Genomic DNA, 17,615 nt, shown 5'->3' with positions numbered 1-17,615 from the left:
CGGGGCCGCCGCAGCCGGGCGGAGGCCGCGGGGAGCCGCTCCGCACCGGAGGGGGGCTATGGGTGCGGCTGTGACACGCGTGGTAAGGACTGCGGGGGGGTGGGGGGGCATGAAACCTGCGCCCCGGGGGTCGCCGTCTCCTCACTTGTTGAAGGATGCGGGGTTTGGCCCCGTCCGGGCTCCCGAAATGGGGTGTTGGGGGGCGGTGTTGGCTGCCGTGGGGCACCGTCCCGCCCTGCCCCTTCGCCTCACGGATGCGGCGTGAAAATGGGGCTCGTCCCCTTCCCTTTCACTCCGGCAGACGGGGGAGTTTGCCTGCGCCCACAGGCGCGGAACCTGGGACCGAAGGAGTTAAAACAGCGGGCGAGCTCCCGCGGAACGGCGCTGACAGCCCCTTGATCAGATCAACCCCAATTTGCACCATAAAGAGTGCGGGATCCGGTTGTGACAGGTCGGATTTCTGTCATGATTACAGCCCATTCCTTGCGACCTTTTGACCAAAAGACCTCGCATCTCAGCACTAAAATTCTTTCTGACACAGCCATGTCCTAACAGGAGACTAACACTGCGGTCATTAAATATTCCTTTTAGTTTTTATAGAAAAAAAAACCACCAACAAACACTATAGAAATTAAAAGTGGCAGGTTTGGATGTTATTTAATAATAATGATAGTAATATAAGTGAGTTTTTATTTCTTTTTTTCTGGGGGTGGACTGGTATATGAGCTTCATCCTGCCTATCAGTTATGCTGTGATTATTTTTGCACTCTCATTTCCTCTTATTTATAGAAACGATGTCATTTTTCATAGTCAGAAAACTACACGTGAACCCTTCATTCAGATTAAGTTTTGAAGGGTTTCCTGGATTTAATTTCAGCTGTAAACATAATGGCAGTTTCCTGACACAGCATATTTCTGTGTTGACTTGGTGCCAGCACATAAAGCAGAACGTGTGTCTTGGTACTCATGAAAACCCCTTGATTAAAATCCTGTTGATGAGAGCTGCAGCTACTCGTTTTTCCTTGATTGCACTTGGGCCGGGGTCCCATCATCAGTAATGGATGTCACGTGTGGCAGGGTCACTGTACCAGTGTGATCCAAGTGAGGAGTAAGTATATCCTGGATTTCTGCTGAATTAAGATTATACAATAAGGAGTGGCTTTTGCTGGCAACTCTCTTGCTGCCGGCGAGAGGACAGGTGATACCTGACAGGACAAAAGGAAATGGGCTCAAACTTGAACATAAGGAGTTCCATCCAGGAGGAGGAACTTCTTCACTTTGAGGGTGGCAGAGCACTAGAACAGGCTGCCCAGAGAGGTGGTGGAGTGTCTGCCTCTGGAGACATTCAAGGAACCTGGACAAGTTCCTGTGCAACCTGCTCTAGGTGGACCTGCTTTGGTAGGGGGTTGGACCAGGTGATCTCCAGAGGTCCTTTCCAACCCCATACTATTCTGTGATCTACAATAAAATCAAACAGCACGATGATAAAACAAAAAGATTTTACCAAGTTAGAAGTGTCAGACAGAGTTTATATCAGGCTTGAATTGTGTGACCACTGATATTTGTGTTTCATTACTGGGAGGACTAAATTCGGATTTCCTACATCTTTAAGCCATGGTCTTGTGTCCTTTCTTCAAGAAAAGACATGTTTATGCTAATATTCTCCTTCCTTTCATAGTCCCTTTACTTAAATAATGTTGGGGGGGCAATTGCTATTTCTAAAGAAAAATGTGACTGTGCATGTGAATTTCTAAGCATTATAAAATAAAGATCTCCAACCAGATTCTTTGCTCGAAGGGCAAAGCTTCCAGAAGATGCCTTTGGGGCTTGCAGGCAGAACAACTGCAGTGCCCCAGGCAGGTTCAGGGGAAAGGGAGAGGGACAAGACTCTGCGGCTGCTCAGCCCAGCGGGCAACCCACTCGAGGAGCTGGTGCTAAAAACTGTCCCAAGAGCCACTGGAGAATGCCTGGAAACAGGTTTCAAGGCAATAAAGTGGTTTAGAAGCCATACAGCTACTTTTAAAAAATTACTTTGGCACTTACTCTCCTAACCTCTGCCATTTCTTAAAAGAAACTTGGGCTTTAAAGTGCTACGGAATGAAATAAAACGCCAGATGATTGTGTGTTATCCATGTCCTAAATCTTACCTACTACCTCTGATGTCCAGCTTTTACTCCTAGTCTTTCCATTATGAATGAAAGAAATACAAACATTGAGCCTTAACATTGTAGTTCTGATCCTCCAGCCGATTTTTTGCCAGCACTGGAGTTCTGCAAAATTGCAGGTCAGAGGAATATAGTAGTAGATTGCCCTAATCTTCAGTCCACAATAAGCCATTTTCTAGTTGTGTTTTTTTTTATAGTGCCATCACTTTGAATGTGAGTAAAAACTCCTTAGGACTGAACGTGAGATTTCTCAGGGTCCTGCAGGAGTCATAAAATCCCAGCTGCTGGTTTGGATTTGCTCCAGAAATGTATTTCAAAATGAGGAGTATGTCCTATTTTTTCTAAATATCGCTGGCTTCTCAGGAATAAGTATGCTACATATTAAATAGCTGTCAATATTTGCATCATTGAGTGGAATATGTATGCTTCTCTCTGTCTTATGCGAGACTTTACAAATAAATCCTTTTAGGCAATGACACTCTGTAATTCCCCATTTCTGCGCTACAGGAAAAGCTTGCATGGGTGCCTGGCTCAAGCTAATTTAATTGCATTCTCTTACTCACATGAGCTGTTTTACACTGAACAACTGCTTCTGCGTATCCCGATGCCAGTAATGGAAGAAAGCAGTCACCTGATTTAGATGTGCTTTTTATGGTGAATATATCACACCAACAGCATCTAAACTTCCTGCCAGTTCTTTTCTGTCTACAGCTTTTTCCCCCTGAGAATTTTAAATGAATCGAGTCTTGATTTTCGAGGAGGCACCCTTTCTTCCTACATAATGGAGGTCATCTGAAGCATGTATAATAACACCCTAGAATTAATCAAAAAGCAAAAGAAGCATAATATTCCCAAGGAAAGGTTTTATTCTGTGAGCATTCACAAGAAGAGATTCATTTTTTTATTTCCCCTTCTTATGTATTCCCTAAAGCTAGGTAGGAGAAATATGCAGATGGTGGGGCTGAGGGTTCAAGTCTGGAGGACTGGAGTGTTTCTCAGTAACTGCAGATTTGCACCAAAAATTACCTCTAAGTTACAAGAGATGCCTCAGCTTTAAGATCTTTGAACTCAGGGGGTTTTCCTCAATGACTGACACTATCCATGCTCACATACATGTTTGTGATTAAAGAGCTTTAGAAAGTGTCACGGAGAGTTATCTCCTGCAAATAAGAATCCAAAATGACCTAATAAAATAACTTTTGAAAATATTGCAACTCCTACAGGTTTCTGGTCATTCAAGCCCTGGCAACTTTCATGTCATTCTAAATAGATGAAAAATGCTTGAGCCTATCACATTGTTCTTCACGGCTCTGCAGTATTTGCCTGTGCCGTCCGGGAGGAAGGAAGGGTAAGTTCTGATCCTTGTAGAGGGACCGGCCACCAATACTTGCCCGAGACTGAGGTATTCCCACTAAGGGTTACATAAATGTGTACAAGTCACATTAAATTGTGATGTGATTTCATTAAAGAAGTGATACCAATCTTGCCAGAACTGAGCAGAACCAGTTCTGAGAGACACAGACACTGTCTTAGACACACTCTAAACACCATTATCTTGCCTGCACACTGCTCTTTTATTTTCTCTTTCTTTATTTTCCTTTTATTAAAAAGGCGTCTTATCTTGAAAACTATTTGTCACTTTGCTGAACATCAGATCAAAAAGTCCATAGATGAGACATAAGGAGTATACCAACAATTGATTTTTTTTTTTAAAAGATGCATTTTAGCAATTTTATTAACAAATGTTAAGAAAAAATAGTAAGACATCCCACCGCATAGCGGTGGCCATTTGTTGGCAGCCTCACTGGGGAGTACCCTCCTTAGGGCAGTGCAGAAGACAGCGTACCTTTTGTTTGTGGCCCCCCCCTGAATCTCTCACGTTGGCAGAGTGGCAGACTTCAGCAGGAGAGGAGGAGGTCTGAGCCTGCCTGTGGAAATGGGCCCTGCAGGAACGTAAGACTCAGGTTACCTGGTCTGTCAGTCCCAAACAGGTTTAGGAATCGGATAAAACACAAACACGATTAGTTTGGGCAAGTTGGCAGCAACTCCATGTATGCTCAGTACCAGAAATATTGGTACCTACGTGATTATAGATAAGCACTTTCCTGGTGCAGCCTTCCAAATAACAAAAAGAGAAGGTGGAAGTTTTAAGGGCTGTATTTGTAGGTTTAGGAACCTGCGTTCTACCTGTTGCCCACGTTATGTGTCTATGTGCCTTTGCCATCTAATGTTTTGAGGAGGCAGGAAGATTTTCTCCATTTCCCTTAGAAGACAACATTTTTAAGGTTCTATCTCAGATCCTTGAACTACAGCAAACAAGCTTACAGTTAGCAGAAGAAGATCTATAAAATCTTGGTGATGCCAGCATCCTTGTGCCAAACAGATGTAAAAACCCCACCGGGTGGCAGACTTTCTGGGGCTACTTAACTTGCCTTTTCCTGTTTCTTTAACTTATCCTCAAAACAAAGAGACACCGCTTCCTAGTATGCTGGGGCTTTAAGCTCTGGACTGATACAGGTACCCAAGTTCACAGTTTTGTTTTTCATGTGCTGCTAAAATACAATACTCTAATTAGTGCTCATAGCTGTTTTCTTCGCACAAAAACAAGTTTTGTAAATCAGTTGCAAGGGGCTACACAATTAACAATGTATGAAAAAAGCAAATTACAAAAATATTAAATAGTCTGACTTATTGCTGCCTTTTTGTGCTGATATTGAAGTATAAATAAAATTAGAGCATCGACTAGAAAGAGGCTTAAAAAACTGGAATTGCTCAAAACCATCATCTTTGCAAAAGGTGTCTCTATAAGTAAGCAGCTAAAACAGATATAATGAAAAACATTCAAAAGTATCTGAAAGTACCTAACAATTTTTGATGTAACTTAAGCCCCTAACCAATATATCTACATACCAATGTGCCTAAATCACTGACAACACTAAAAATCCATTAATGACCTCACATACTGACATCTGCAGGCATTTCCACCTCTGCAGTGAGGACTTAACCTATGTCGTGTTGTAAGCCCTGGCCCTGCCAACCTGCTTTGCATTTAACCTTTTCCATATGTCCCATTCCAGGAAAAACAATCTATGACACAATAGTTGAGGTTGGAAGGTACCTCTGGAGATGACCTAGTCCAAAATCCCCTGCTCAAAGGTGGGTCAAGCAGAGCAGGCTGCTCACAACCATGCCTAGTTGGGCTTTGAGTATCTTCAAGGATAGAGACTCCACAGCCTGTCCAGCTGTCGTGGCCCCACACTGGGCACCAATAAATCTGTCGTGGTTTGAGCCAGACTGGCCACTGAGATGAATGACAGCTGCTCTCCCCCACCTCTCTCTCCAAGGAGAGGAGGGAGAGAGAGAAAGAGACTTATTAGTTTAGAAGAAGGCAAACTACTTTAATTAAAATTTTAATAATAAAATAATAAAAATGAATTAATGAAATATATACAAAACCAGTATCGAGCTCCCGGGATGATGATCATGGCACTGGCAGGCACTGGGAAAGTACCAGACTGGACTCAATGATGGACAGGAACCAGATTCAGGAACACACAGATCAGGATCAAAGGCAGACAAACAGAGTCCTCCTTAGACACCAGCCACTGAAGAAAGAGAGCTGACCCTTTGAACCCTCAGCTTTTATAGTGAGCATGATGCAGATGGGATGGAAAACCCCATTGATCAGATCATTGGGGTCACCTGTCCTGTCCACTCCCCCTCACAGGTGTGACCCCTCTGCATTCTTCCACTTCCCAACCTCCAGCGGGGTATATCACAAAGTGAGCTGACCTTGGTTGTTACAGCAATGAGTATGAGCAGGAGCCTCTCTGCATCCCATTCCTTGGTATAAACTATAAACAAAGGTCTTATCACTTTGAGAGCAAACAGTTTCTGCACAGTGTGCTGTTAATTTCAGAGAGTTCGGTTAGTTAGAAGAGGCTTAGCTGTAAAGTAAAATTACTGAACAGAAAATTGGTTCTCTTTTACCTCAACGCAACTAGTGTAGTGTTGGGGACTCCAACCGGACTTGGTGGCTCTGATCACAGCCCAGCTGTGTACAGTCCAGCTCAGGTGCACCAAACTGTGCGATACCCATCACTTAGTGCTCTGTTGCCTGCCCGGAGGAAGGCACCAGAATTCTACTTAATTTCTGTGGTCAGCATAGGAAAGGCTTTCATTTTAAGGCATAGTTCTTAACACGGTCAAGCTGAGTTTTACAGGGAGGAGATAAAGTCTGCAGCAGAAAAGGAATGCAGTTCTTGGAACAATCCAGGGAGTTAAAAGCTCAGAATCAAAAAAAAGAATGGACTATGAGACATCCCAGGATGAGGATGACCTAGGGAAAAAACTGAAGAACACCTGGACCTGGAGGAATCAAATCCAGACTCTGGTAACTGTCATTCATCGTATTTATTGAAGCAAGCATTACAGGGAATGATTTCGGATTTCATTGTAACCAACGAGATTGGTATTGTCAAGGATACTGCATATAGTGAAATGGGATTTTGCTTGATGTGTTTTCTCTCTCCCTTGGTCTTCCATGATCCAGATCCCAAGGAGGGACAAGGAAAATGAGAGAGACCTGGCATTAAGTGACCATCTTTCCTTAAAAAGATAAGAATTGCAGGTAACCTGAGTGGTAAATTTCAAAAAGCTGATTTTTCTTGGGATGCTTGTTCAGCCTGTTCTCAGCGTGCTGCCCGAGTGGGGCTGCAGGGGTTTAGCGGGTGCCAGTTGTGCTTTCAGCTCTCCTGTGCTCCTTGTTTAGCAGCCTGTCAGGGTTTGCTGGGGTGTCTCCAGAAGACACAATACTAGAGAACAGCCCTTGCAAACCAAACTCAACTTGGCCGCTGAAATTCCCAAGGTGGATATGCTTTCTTCACATGTCTTTCCTGCATATTTCATTTTGATGCTTGTCTGTGTTGAATTCTGATAAATGTATTTACTTACTTTTTCTGGCAAGCGACCTGCAGCCATGAATACTATTAATGACACCCAGCACACTTTGGGAAGCCCATTATCGGAAAACCAGCTGCTATTTCAGGCACATTAGTTATACCCATTACCCACACACAAGCCTCACGATTGATTGTCTCGCACATCCTCGCTAGCCCAGAAATAATGACTCGCCAGTTCTGAACCACTCATGAACTTACAACAATTAAGGGGTAAGCAGCTCCACAGGACAACCGTTTCTGCTGCAGGGCCAAGGTGTCCCATTCCTGGGGCTTTAGGGCAAGCTCATGAAATGTATCTGCCTCCTGGGATGGAAGACCTGCAGCCACTGCTCGTCACCTCAGGTTTCCACACTCATGATCCAACCCCTCTTGAATACACCTTACAACTGAAGAGCTGATCTGTGCAGGACCCAGTGTCCCATGGAACATCTGCCTGGTGCACGAGCTCTTGGCCAGCATAGATAGTGGTGAGATGGAGGGAAGCAACCACTCTGCAGTCTCAAGAGGGAGTGCCTCAAGTAAGACTAGAGCTGAGTTAAAGCCATTCACAGTTTGCAGGGACAGAAAAGACTGACTCAGTTTTACACAATAATGCAAGAAATATTTCCTAAAATGGATGCAAGTTTTGAGACACTACATGCCACAGCATCTCTAACGCCAAACCTTTGTAAGGAATAGCCCTCAAAACCGATGAGCAGGCTCTGCACTAGGGGTGTGAGAGACTTGATGTTGTGCCAGCAGAAGCAGGTGGGTTGGACCATGAAAGCACATGGCAATGTGTATGTGCTCCAAATGCCTTCCGAGACTGGGACCTCAGCTGCCTAGATGCGTTCACAATTTGCAAGTTTTACCCCGAATCTTAAAGAAAAGGTTTTTATTTTATACCTGCTCTAACAAACAGCCATAAAGCAGATGCTCAGCTGAGGTGCTTATCAGAAAAATGTTGGTCACATTTTTTTGTTTTTTGAAATGTAGATTAAATTTAGTCTTTTAAGAAAAGTCAGTATCATTAATGCAAATTTATGTGAATTACACTATTCTCTGCATCTCCTACAACATACAGAACATTTTGCTGATCAGAGAGAAGCTTTTCTTAAAGGTATTTGAGATAATGTAATAATCTTAGAGAATGTGTTTGTAACCCTTCCACCAGACAAGGAAGAAAACCTTCAATTATACTTTACAGCAGCAAAGACTTACATAAACTGTTTAAAACATTAAAAGAACATTAAGATTAGAGAGGTACAATAAGCTAAGTATTTTATCATGACTTTTCTACAAAGAAGACATACTATTTGGTATTAATTACTACTATTATCCAGTGCTAACAGCCCTGATCCAGAAGAGGATGTACAACAACCCATAACTTTGATTATATGGTTAGTTTCACCAACAGAGTGAAAAGAGCTTTCCTGGATCAGATAATCCAGCAGGTTCTGTGTAACACAATAATCACAGTGACATTTAGAGTTTCATACTCTTACTTAAAAAAAAAAAAAAAAAAAAAAAAAAAAAAAAAGGAAAAGAAAGGCAAGGAGTAGTATAGAATAAACTGATATGCAATACCTATGTCTTCTGTCTACTATGTATATTTCTCCTTTGGACCATGATAAGGTGTATTTTCTTGAAAATAAACACAATCCATTTACAAAACCCCTTGTTCTCAATCTATATTCCAGTACATATTTTGCCTAAACCATTTTGCATAAAGCAGTACCACTCCAGAGCTAAAACTAGCAGCATGTTTCAACTTTATTGTAAAGTCTTCGTATTAATAGGTAGTACTGTTCTATTTTTTTTTAGACTTAGTGAAAAAAAAGGTCACAAAATATTGATTTATTTTATAAAATTAATTAATTGTACCATTTTATATATGTACATTGTCCCATTCCCTTACAAATACATGCAAGTTGAACTAACATTTATAAGAATCAGTTGATAGTCAGAACTTGAGTAAAGGAGCTTATTTTTTAACAAAAACCATGAAGATCCTGTGTTTTGCTTATATAGGCAAAAGACTCGCATACACTATTTTCCTTAGATTTGGTTGAGTAATTTACTTGTTGATTAGACCACGCTGAAAAGGATGTTGGCAGAACTAAGTCTTTTAACTCATCTTAACAATTTTAATTAAGTCTTAATTCTGTCTATGGCAGAATTAAGTATTTTCTTAATTTGACCAAAGCAAGTAATCATCCAACTGCACTTGGGAAGTATCTGGTTTTGAATCCACTTCATTTTAGTTCCAGCACTATTCAAATGTAGTAGTAATTATAATAATAGTGACAATTCATTGCAATACATTTGTTAAGGATTACATTTAAGGGTCTTAAATGTCCTTTTCTTTAGCCCTATTTGGACAATAAAATGTTCAGCTGTTAATATCAAGAATTAGCACATTTAGTTATTCAATCAGGTTTGCACACATGCAAACCTATTAAAGTTAACTGGATAGAAAAAAAACTGGACCATTGATTCCCCCTGTTACCCATTTATGATATGATTATTTTTAGCTCACCCCTTGATTTTTAAATATATGTATGGGGAATGTTAAATCTTCTGCTTCCCCTCTTGTTGTCACCCCCCTGCTAAAAAGCTTACAACTCATGTTGTACTTACCGTACATTTGCTTTTGTCTTGAACATTTTGGTGCCTTTTCATAATTAAAATGATCAATTGTTACTGCAAAAATCTTTTTTTGAGCAATCAATATAGTAATTTACATTTGTATATGAAATCCAAAGCAGTTCGCAAACTACTGGTATAACTGTTTGTAGTTACTAAAAGTTAAAAATAGTGAATTTTACATTTAAAGGGAATAAATTGAAACTGTCATTTATTTTTTTAAATGAAGGATGGGAAAACAAATGTAGAACTAAAAGTAGCTGTTACCATGACACAGTCTAAATGTTTAGGGAAAAAATACCACCAACATTAAAATAGCAATCTGTTTTTGAGAAACTTGAACTGTTGGGGAACTACTTGATCATTTCTCAATGGAGACCGAGTCCTGGAAGGACTCAGGTGGTCTCAGTTCCCTTGGAGAAAGAGCAGGAGGAGGCTACCCAGCCTGCTGCTGAACAAAGCCTTCAGTGCTGAAAACCTTAAGGGTTAGTCTAGAAAATGAAGAAATGCAGGATAATGATAATTGAGTAACATACACTTGTAAGAGAAAATGGCACCTCTATGGCAGCCAATGCAAACACATGGCTTTGAACCTTCTCTCATATAACATAATAACCAGATTGATAGAAAATAATATTTTAATAAAACTCCCTAGCTAGTAATTTTCACTGTGATACAACTCGAGGGTAGCATGATATTATGCTACTTGGGAAAGAGCTTTTTATTTTCCAGCCTATTTATTGCTTTCTCTCCTACAAGACTCCTGTACAAAAATACCAGACACTCTCTCCTCAAAGCCTTTGTAACAACAAAGACTTACTAAAAAAAAAAAAAAAAAATCATTTGATGCCCATTTGTGACCCACAGAACAGACTACAGACACCAAAACAGTGTGATGGCAATGTCTCAACAACAAAATAAAGAAGTTGAAACAGCACAAACAAGGGGGTCTGCAGTTTTATAATGCAATAAATTGTGTCATTAAATAAAGTCTAATAGAACCAGCTCAGAAATTGCAGCTAACCCTTTGTGTAGGTCAACAAATTAGCTATTATAAGGAATTCAAATGCAATGTTTCGATCTACCCCAGTGGCTTGTAATGGATATTTATGTACATTGGATGTTTTCTGGGAGAAAATATCCCAGTTCAGATGAACAAAACAATAGCTTCTGAGGCCTCTGAAAGAAATCCAATGTCACACTTCACCATACAAGGCTTCTGAGGGAGGGAGTCTTCTGGGGAAGCCTTTCTGCCAGCCCTTCACCCACTGCTGGCTTTCTTCCTACCCTCTGTCCAAAGGGCTATGCCTCAGGCAGGCAGGTCCCAGAAGTCAGGGGTCCAGGCTGGGACACGGTGCTGCCACTCCTGACCCATGTCCTGGGGCTGCTGCAGCCCATAGCTGGTAGGGTCACTGCTTTCACACTCAACTGTCAGCTAAAGGTGGCCCGACAATGTCTGAAACATCTTCCAAGACACCTCCCAATGCACATAAGTAGCGCATGCCGTTTACTTGCACGGCAGTGTTTTAATTCAAATTATGTTGAGTAGTATTGCAGATAATACTATCATAGGGTTCTCGCTACAGCACCAATACAGGTAACTCAGACCTGTGCTTGTACTCGTGTAAGCACTCACATAAGCCACGCCACTGCCACGCTCTCCGCTTGCAAAAAGGAAATTCACAGGGGCAGCGAAAAGCACCCACCAAGCAGAGGATCCTTCTCTGCTTAGGTGTCACCTCCTTGTTTCTCCTAGCCAAGCAAGACTCTGGAATGCTTCCTCAGGGTCTGAAAAGAGAAGATCTAGAGCTACCTTACACTCCTGAGAGAAAAAAAAGAGGGAAACAGTGGATGTTATTGTTAACAGAGTGAGAGAACAGAAATGCTGTAGGAGCAAGCACATCCCTGTGATTGCTGGCTGTGTCTAGCCCCGACTGAGTTGGGCAAGTGCTAAGGATACCAAACCTAGCCCAAGTCTGCAAGGGAAGTGATCACCCCATGTAGTAGCAGCTAGCACCAGGACCATATGACAGTGATTTGTAGCACAGATTTGTTACACACAGGATCAAAACCTACAGAAAAGCATGCACTGCGCTTAAGGGAATTACTTTGTTTCCACTGCCTCTCCCCAGCAGACCTCTGGCTATATGGTCAGCCAGTGGTATTTGGACATCATTTTTTAAATACTAGCATCTCAGTCCAACTCCAGCACACCAGCTACCGTACCTAGACATTTATGGAGCATTTGTGGTCAGTGAGCAAATAAACACTGTCTGCATTTAAATATAGAAGGTTTCCAAAGGATATTGCTGGCCATGTTTAAAAACAGAGCACACAAGCTCACTGTAAATTTTCAGAGGCTTTGCCAAGATGAATTTCTTGGATTTGCTTTACTCTGACTGAAACAATGAATCTTTAAGGTGCTGCTGTAAAAGCCCAGGTTGCAATTGCTAATTCACACAGGGACTGTAACTGCACGAAAGGTAAAAAGCGAAGTCTACCGTGGTAAAGCAAGTTCAGTATGGTAAGGGTTCAGAGTACATCTTACTCCGTCTTTTTCTTTGCTATGTGCATCAGATTTTCTTCGTGGTACCCTATACCAGTTGTGAATACTGGTTTTGAATTAAAGGCAGCTGGCAAAAAGTAATCACCTGGTTAGTATATGCGTAATTCCGATTGCTCTCATGCCATGAACATACTGCTGGGATTGTTGCAAGATTGTTGCAACGGCAGTTGATTCACTTTGCTTGCAGCAATGGCATCTCTGTTCAACACAGTGTGGCTGGGTGGCCAGGAAGGTTCCTGCTCACTGTGTCCTGCCAGCAGGGCACTGGTTTTGGTGTGGGCTGCTCCCTTTGCAGGGAGATGTGTTTCCCCCTCCCTAAAGGCAACGAGGTACTCACAGGAGGGGAGACTTCAAGGGTGCACGAGTGCGGGGGACATGGCAGAGCCAGCAAGCATTGAGCTTGCAGTCACACCAAAACTTTGTGGGCTCAGTAATCAGGTCCTTGGGGGATCCAGGCCCTAGAGGTTAATAAGGGAAAGACTTCTTATAGGGTCCAGAGGAGGTTTTGTGGGATTTCTTACAGGCCAGGAGGTCTGTGCTGGGCAGAGAGCTGGCCTGAAGGATAAATCTCACATTGCAAAAAATGCACTTGGCAGGCAAAACAGGGAAACTGTTTACAACCCCCTGAACCAACATTTTGCCTTAGCCAACAGTTTGATGTTTAAAAAAAAATTTTACAGCTGTGGTTTCTATTAAACAAAATGCTACGTTTAAAAGCTGAAAGCAATTTTGGTGCATTTGGATGTTCTCTTTCAAGAGGAGATGAAGGTGGATTCACATATGTTGGACTTCTAGCCACTTTGGCATCCTGTTATAAACAGCAAAGGAAACACAGATGCCCAGAAATTCTGTAGAAAATGCTCCAACTCTTGGAATACCTAACAAAATAATATAAATTAGAAAATAAGATCTCTGTGTAAAACATCTTGGAAAACTATTGTTGCTGGGAATTTTGGTTCTGGTGGTTTGATTTCTATATTGTGGTACGGTTTCTTTCAGACTATTTCATTCCTATTTGCCAAACTTGCTACTCTTGTCTGGTCTCTGAGAAAGAAAAACAAAAAGGTTGTATTAAAGTTCTAATGAATGATGAATTATAAGCCCGAAGTCGTTACAATTTGTTTGTGGATAGGTATAGAATGTCATTGAACAGCTGGAAGCCAATAAGAATGATAATTTTCCTAAGTTAGTGCATGAATATACAGGAGGTTTCTTCATAGATTGCTGAAATACTAAGAGTACATAATCATACTGGGGAAAACAAATTTTACTCACATGCTTTGCATGAGCTGTTGACATGCTTTTCTCTATCCCAGGAAATTTAAGAAAAATAGAGCAAATAAAGAACATTCACTGGGAAATTATTTTATATTTTTTCAAAATGGCAGCAAATTTGTTCCTCCTGCACTGCTTGAACAATAGGAAATATCCACTATACAATCTTTAAAATGAATACTGACAGTATTCACTTCACGTACTTCAAAGCAAGCACATTCTACATAGTAGGCCTATTCTACAAATGTAATTTAAATTGTATGAAAGATATATAAATAAATACATCCCCCATAACTGTATGCATACATGAATTTTCTGAGTTCTTAAAAATATATTGAGCCTTTCCTTCCTGCATGTCAGGAATGCAGAGTTTAAAAGTTTCAGAGCCTGCTGGATTCATGTGTGAGCTTGTCCTGCAATACTTGCAATATATAAAGTACTTTTATAGAGAAAATTGAAGCGATCCCATGTGCAAAACAAAATTAATGTATTTTATCAGGAAAGACAAAGGCTTGTGGTTAAATAAGAATCACTTCTCAAAAATTATGGGAAATAACTTTGAAAAGTAAGCGAGAAGGGGCTGTTGTAGGGTGCTAAAGAGGCAAAGAGTACTCAGAAGCATAATGTTCTAATTCTGCCCTTCCCTTTCTTCTCCTCCTCCCTTCTTCCACCCTTCTGTCCAAGGATGTCTCTTCCTTGTCCTTTTCCCACCCCTGTCCACCTCTGTCCCCTTCAGCCTCGCCTGCTCCAGGGACTGTGGTCCTTCTCCTTGTTGCTAACTGCCCTCGGCCGCCTGGGTGCTGGCAAAAGCACCTCATGAGCTGAGAAGGGAGGAGGAGGAGGAGAAGGAGGAGGCAGAGAAAGCTGGAGGAGGCTACTGTAATCTTCCCAGTCCTATTACACAAAACCCTCCCTTTTCCATATGCTTGGCTCTGATGCTAAAGGCAAAGCTGGTGGACTGGAGGCACTGATGTTGGGTCCCCACATAGTGCAAGACTCAGTGAAGGTTTTTTATTCAACATGACTGGGTGAAGTGGGCAGCAAGTGCACAGGTGTTGACCATGCCCAAGAGGCGTGTTCTGCTTTCTCTATAATCTGCCAGAACAAATCGAACACCCCCAAAAAGCTTCCCTGTAGCCCTCTGTGGCTGTAGTACACGAGCAACACGATCTGTCATAAATTCCTGTACATCAAAGGAATATTAGCACTGAGGCTCTGCATATTTTTTCTTTGGAAAGAATTTGATTATAGGCTCAGTATAGCCTGGATTTGTCAAAGCCCAACTCTCTGTTTGTTGCTCTTGTGCAGGTGTTTACACCGATGTACATCAAATGCAATGTAAATTAAACACAATGTAAATTAAAAACAATGCTGCTGAATTCGAGTAAAGTTTGCAGGTAAAGAATTATGAAATAGAGATTATAAGGAAAAATAAGTTTGTAAAGGAAAAAAAAAGTATGGAACCTTTATTTTCTTTTAAAACAGGAAGGTTAGCTGCCATTTAATTGTTCTTAAAAACATACATTTTTCTATGACAGGTTCACTTCCAGACAGCTTGAGTGGCAACTCTTTATTTACCCATACTGAGACTATGGGAATGCTTTTGGATTAACAAATCCATCAAATCACCTGACTACTGTCTTCAGTACTGAATTTAGTACTCAGAACAGAAGAAAATATGACGGAAAATTATTAAAATATGACAAAGAGCACTTAATATATTAACTGAATAAACGCCTCCTAAAAATTTTACATTAATATGCATACTACATAATACTTTGAAAATGGAATCTGACTTGTTTTAAAGCTGTTTATGGCTTTTTTTGTTTCCCAGTTACAATTTATGATTTCAGATACAATGATAATGTTTTAAGTAAGACATGCCCTTAATTCACGTACACAGTCAGCAGATAGTTCTCTGAATAGCAAAGTATGAATTTGCCTCTGAGGTTGTGTCTTTCAGAAGCTGTATCACATCTGATACAGGCAACATGATTTGCCACTCCTAAGGCGGAAAATGAATGCTCAGAATTACAGCGATCTCTCTTGGCTAAGAGCCACACTTTCAATTTATCAGGCATCCTTTTCACTAATGGGTTAACCCTTATAGACAGCTAATGTTCACTCTGCTTCTGCTGGAACACATTTAAGATAAAATATTTATACCACTCCACTGGCATGACCATGAAAAAGGCAAGATTGTTCAAAATAAGGGTCTAGTAGAGGAGTAAAAATGAGAACCCAAAATAAGCTAATAAAATCCTTCTCAAAAATGCAGATACCCCATGGAAAAAAGCTGAGGATTTTTTTATATCTGACATTGATATGGAAGAAGATTTGGTATCACTGGTCAGCAACAAGCTAGAACATGTTGTCAAGTACAAAGTGACTCATGAGAGTCTGCATGGATTTAAAAGGCTAGATCCTGGTTAGGAAAATGGATTTCATAAGAGGGAGACATGGAAGAAATTAATGACTGAGTGCAGACAGTTTGGCTCTTACTGTCTTCCTCCTGATCTCGTATATATATATCTCCACATATGCATACAATTTAAAAGATGAAGTGACTTCTAGCCTGAGTAATTTTGCTGGTAAAAGGATTCAGAAGAACGCTTGACATTTTCATATGTAATCACCGAGAGAACAGGACTCTCAAGGCTCTCAAGGTATGGAGCTGCACTCTCCTGCAAACAGGGAACGCTCAATGGCAAGTGACATAAACGTCTCGCGATAGATCTCAAATACTCAGAACGGCCACCTCACCATGATCCCCTGCTTCTAAAAGATAATCAGAACGAAATGTCTGTGTCGTCTCCATTACCTACCCAGGTGGGAAGTCAGCTGATAGGGATTACACACGTGCCCAGAGCTGTTTCTTCAATGAGCTTTCAGTAAGAACGAGAGTTTCCCTTGTAATATAAACTTGGCAAAAGTCTTCAAAAGGAGATACATGATTCTCCACTGTCTACACTCCTACCCTGGCCATTATCTGCCTTTGTTTGCCATTCAGCCCCAAGCCTGTAGGATAAGTGTAACTGGAAAAGGGGATGGTCTTACCCTGAGCAAAGCTGGACCCTCTTCCACAACATTACAGATCACTGCTCCTGCAGTTTAGGGACACAAGCCACCATTCAGGCTCTGCCAACGGCTCTTCTTTTTAAGAAGTCCTAAGCCTTATAATCAGGGTATCCCAATGCTACACTACAGTCCAAGGAAATAGCAGGGACAGGTGATAGCTTTCAGTTTCTGGCATTTTGAGTTTCTGGGATTCAATTAGAAATGTGCATATGAAACTGAAAGAAATAAAGTATTTTTTTTCAGAAAGTACTGTCAGGTAAAATTCAGTGCTGTGCTGCTGCACAAATCATAGAATCACAGAATGGTTTTGGTTGGAAAGGACCTTAAAGATCATCTAGTCCAACCTCCCCACCATGAGCAGGGACACCTTCCAGGTTGATCAAACTTTTTTTCAGAAAGTACTGTCAGGTAAAATTCAGTGCTGTGCTGCTGCACAAATCATAGAATCACAGAATGGTTTTGGTTGGAAAGGACCTTAAAGATCATCTAGTCCAACCTCCCCACCATGAGCAGGGACACCTTCCAGGTTGATCAAACCTCCATCCAACCTGACCTTGAACACTTCCAATGCTGGGCCACCCCCAGCTTTTCTGGGCAACCTATTCCAGAGTCTCACCACCACAAATCAGGGTCTCAACATATAAATAAAACTTATTGTGTCTCACATTGTTAATGGTTTCCGATTTACCATACCACATGCCCCCAAAACCAGAACACTGCTCTGACTTTATCTCCCTTGAGTTTTTGTTAGTTCAAAAGAAAGAAGCCAGTAAAAGACCTCCCACTTGGGACAACATTATGAGGGATAAGGGAAAAAGGAGCATGGGAGAAAAATAAAAACAAGGACTACCCAGCAGATGGGTAGGCAGAGAAAACAAATAGATGGATAGCTCTGTGTGCCTCAGGCAAGGTCCACTCTTTCCAAACTTTTAGTGACTTCTGCCA

The sequence above is a fragment of the Calidris pugnax genome, unplaced genomic scaffold (genome assembly GCF_001431845.1).
Source record: "Calidris pugnax isolate Ruff unplaced genomic scaffold, ASM143184v1 scaffold44, whole genome shotgun sequence".
NCBI classification, from domain to species: domain Eukaryota; kingdom Metazoa; phylum Chordata; class Aves; order Charadriiformes; family Scolopacidae; genus Calidris; species Calidris pugnax.
This window is presented reverse-complemented; position numbering follows the sequence as displayed.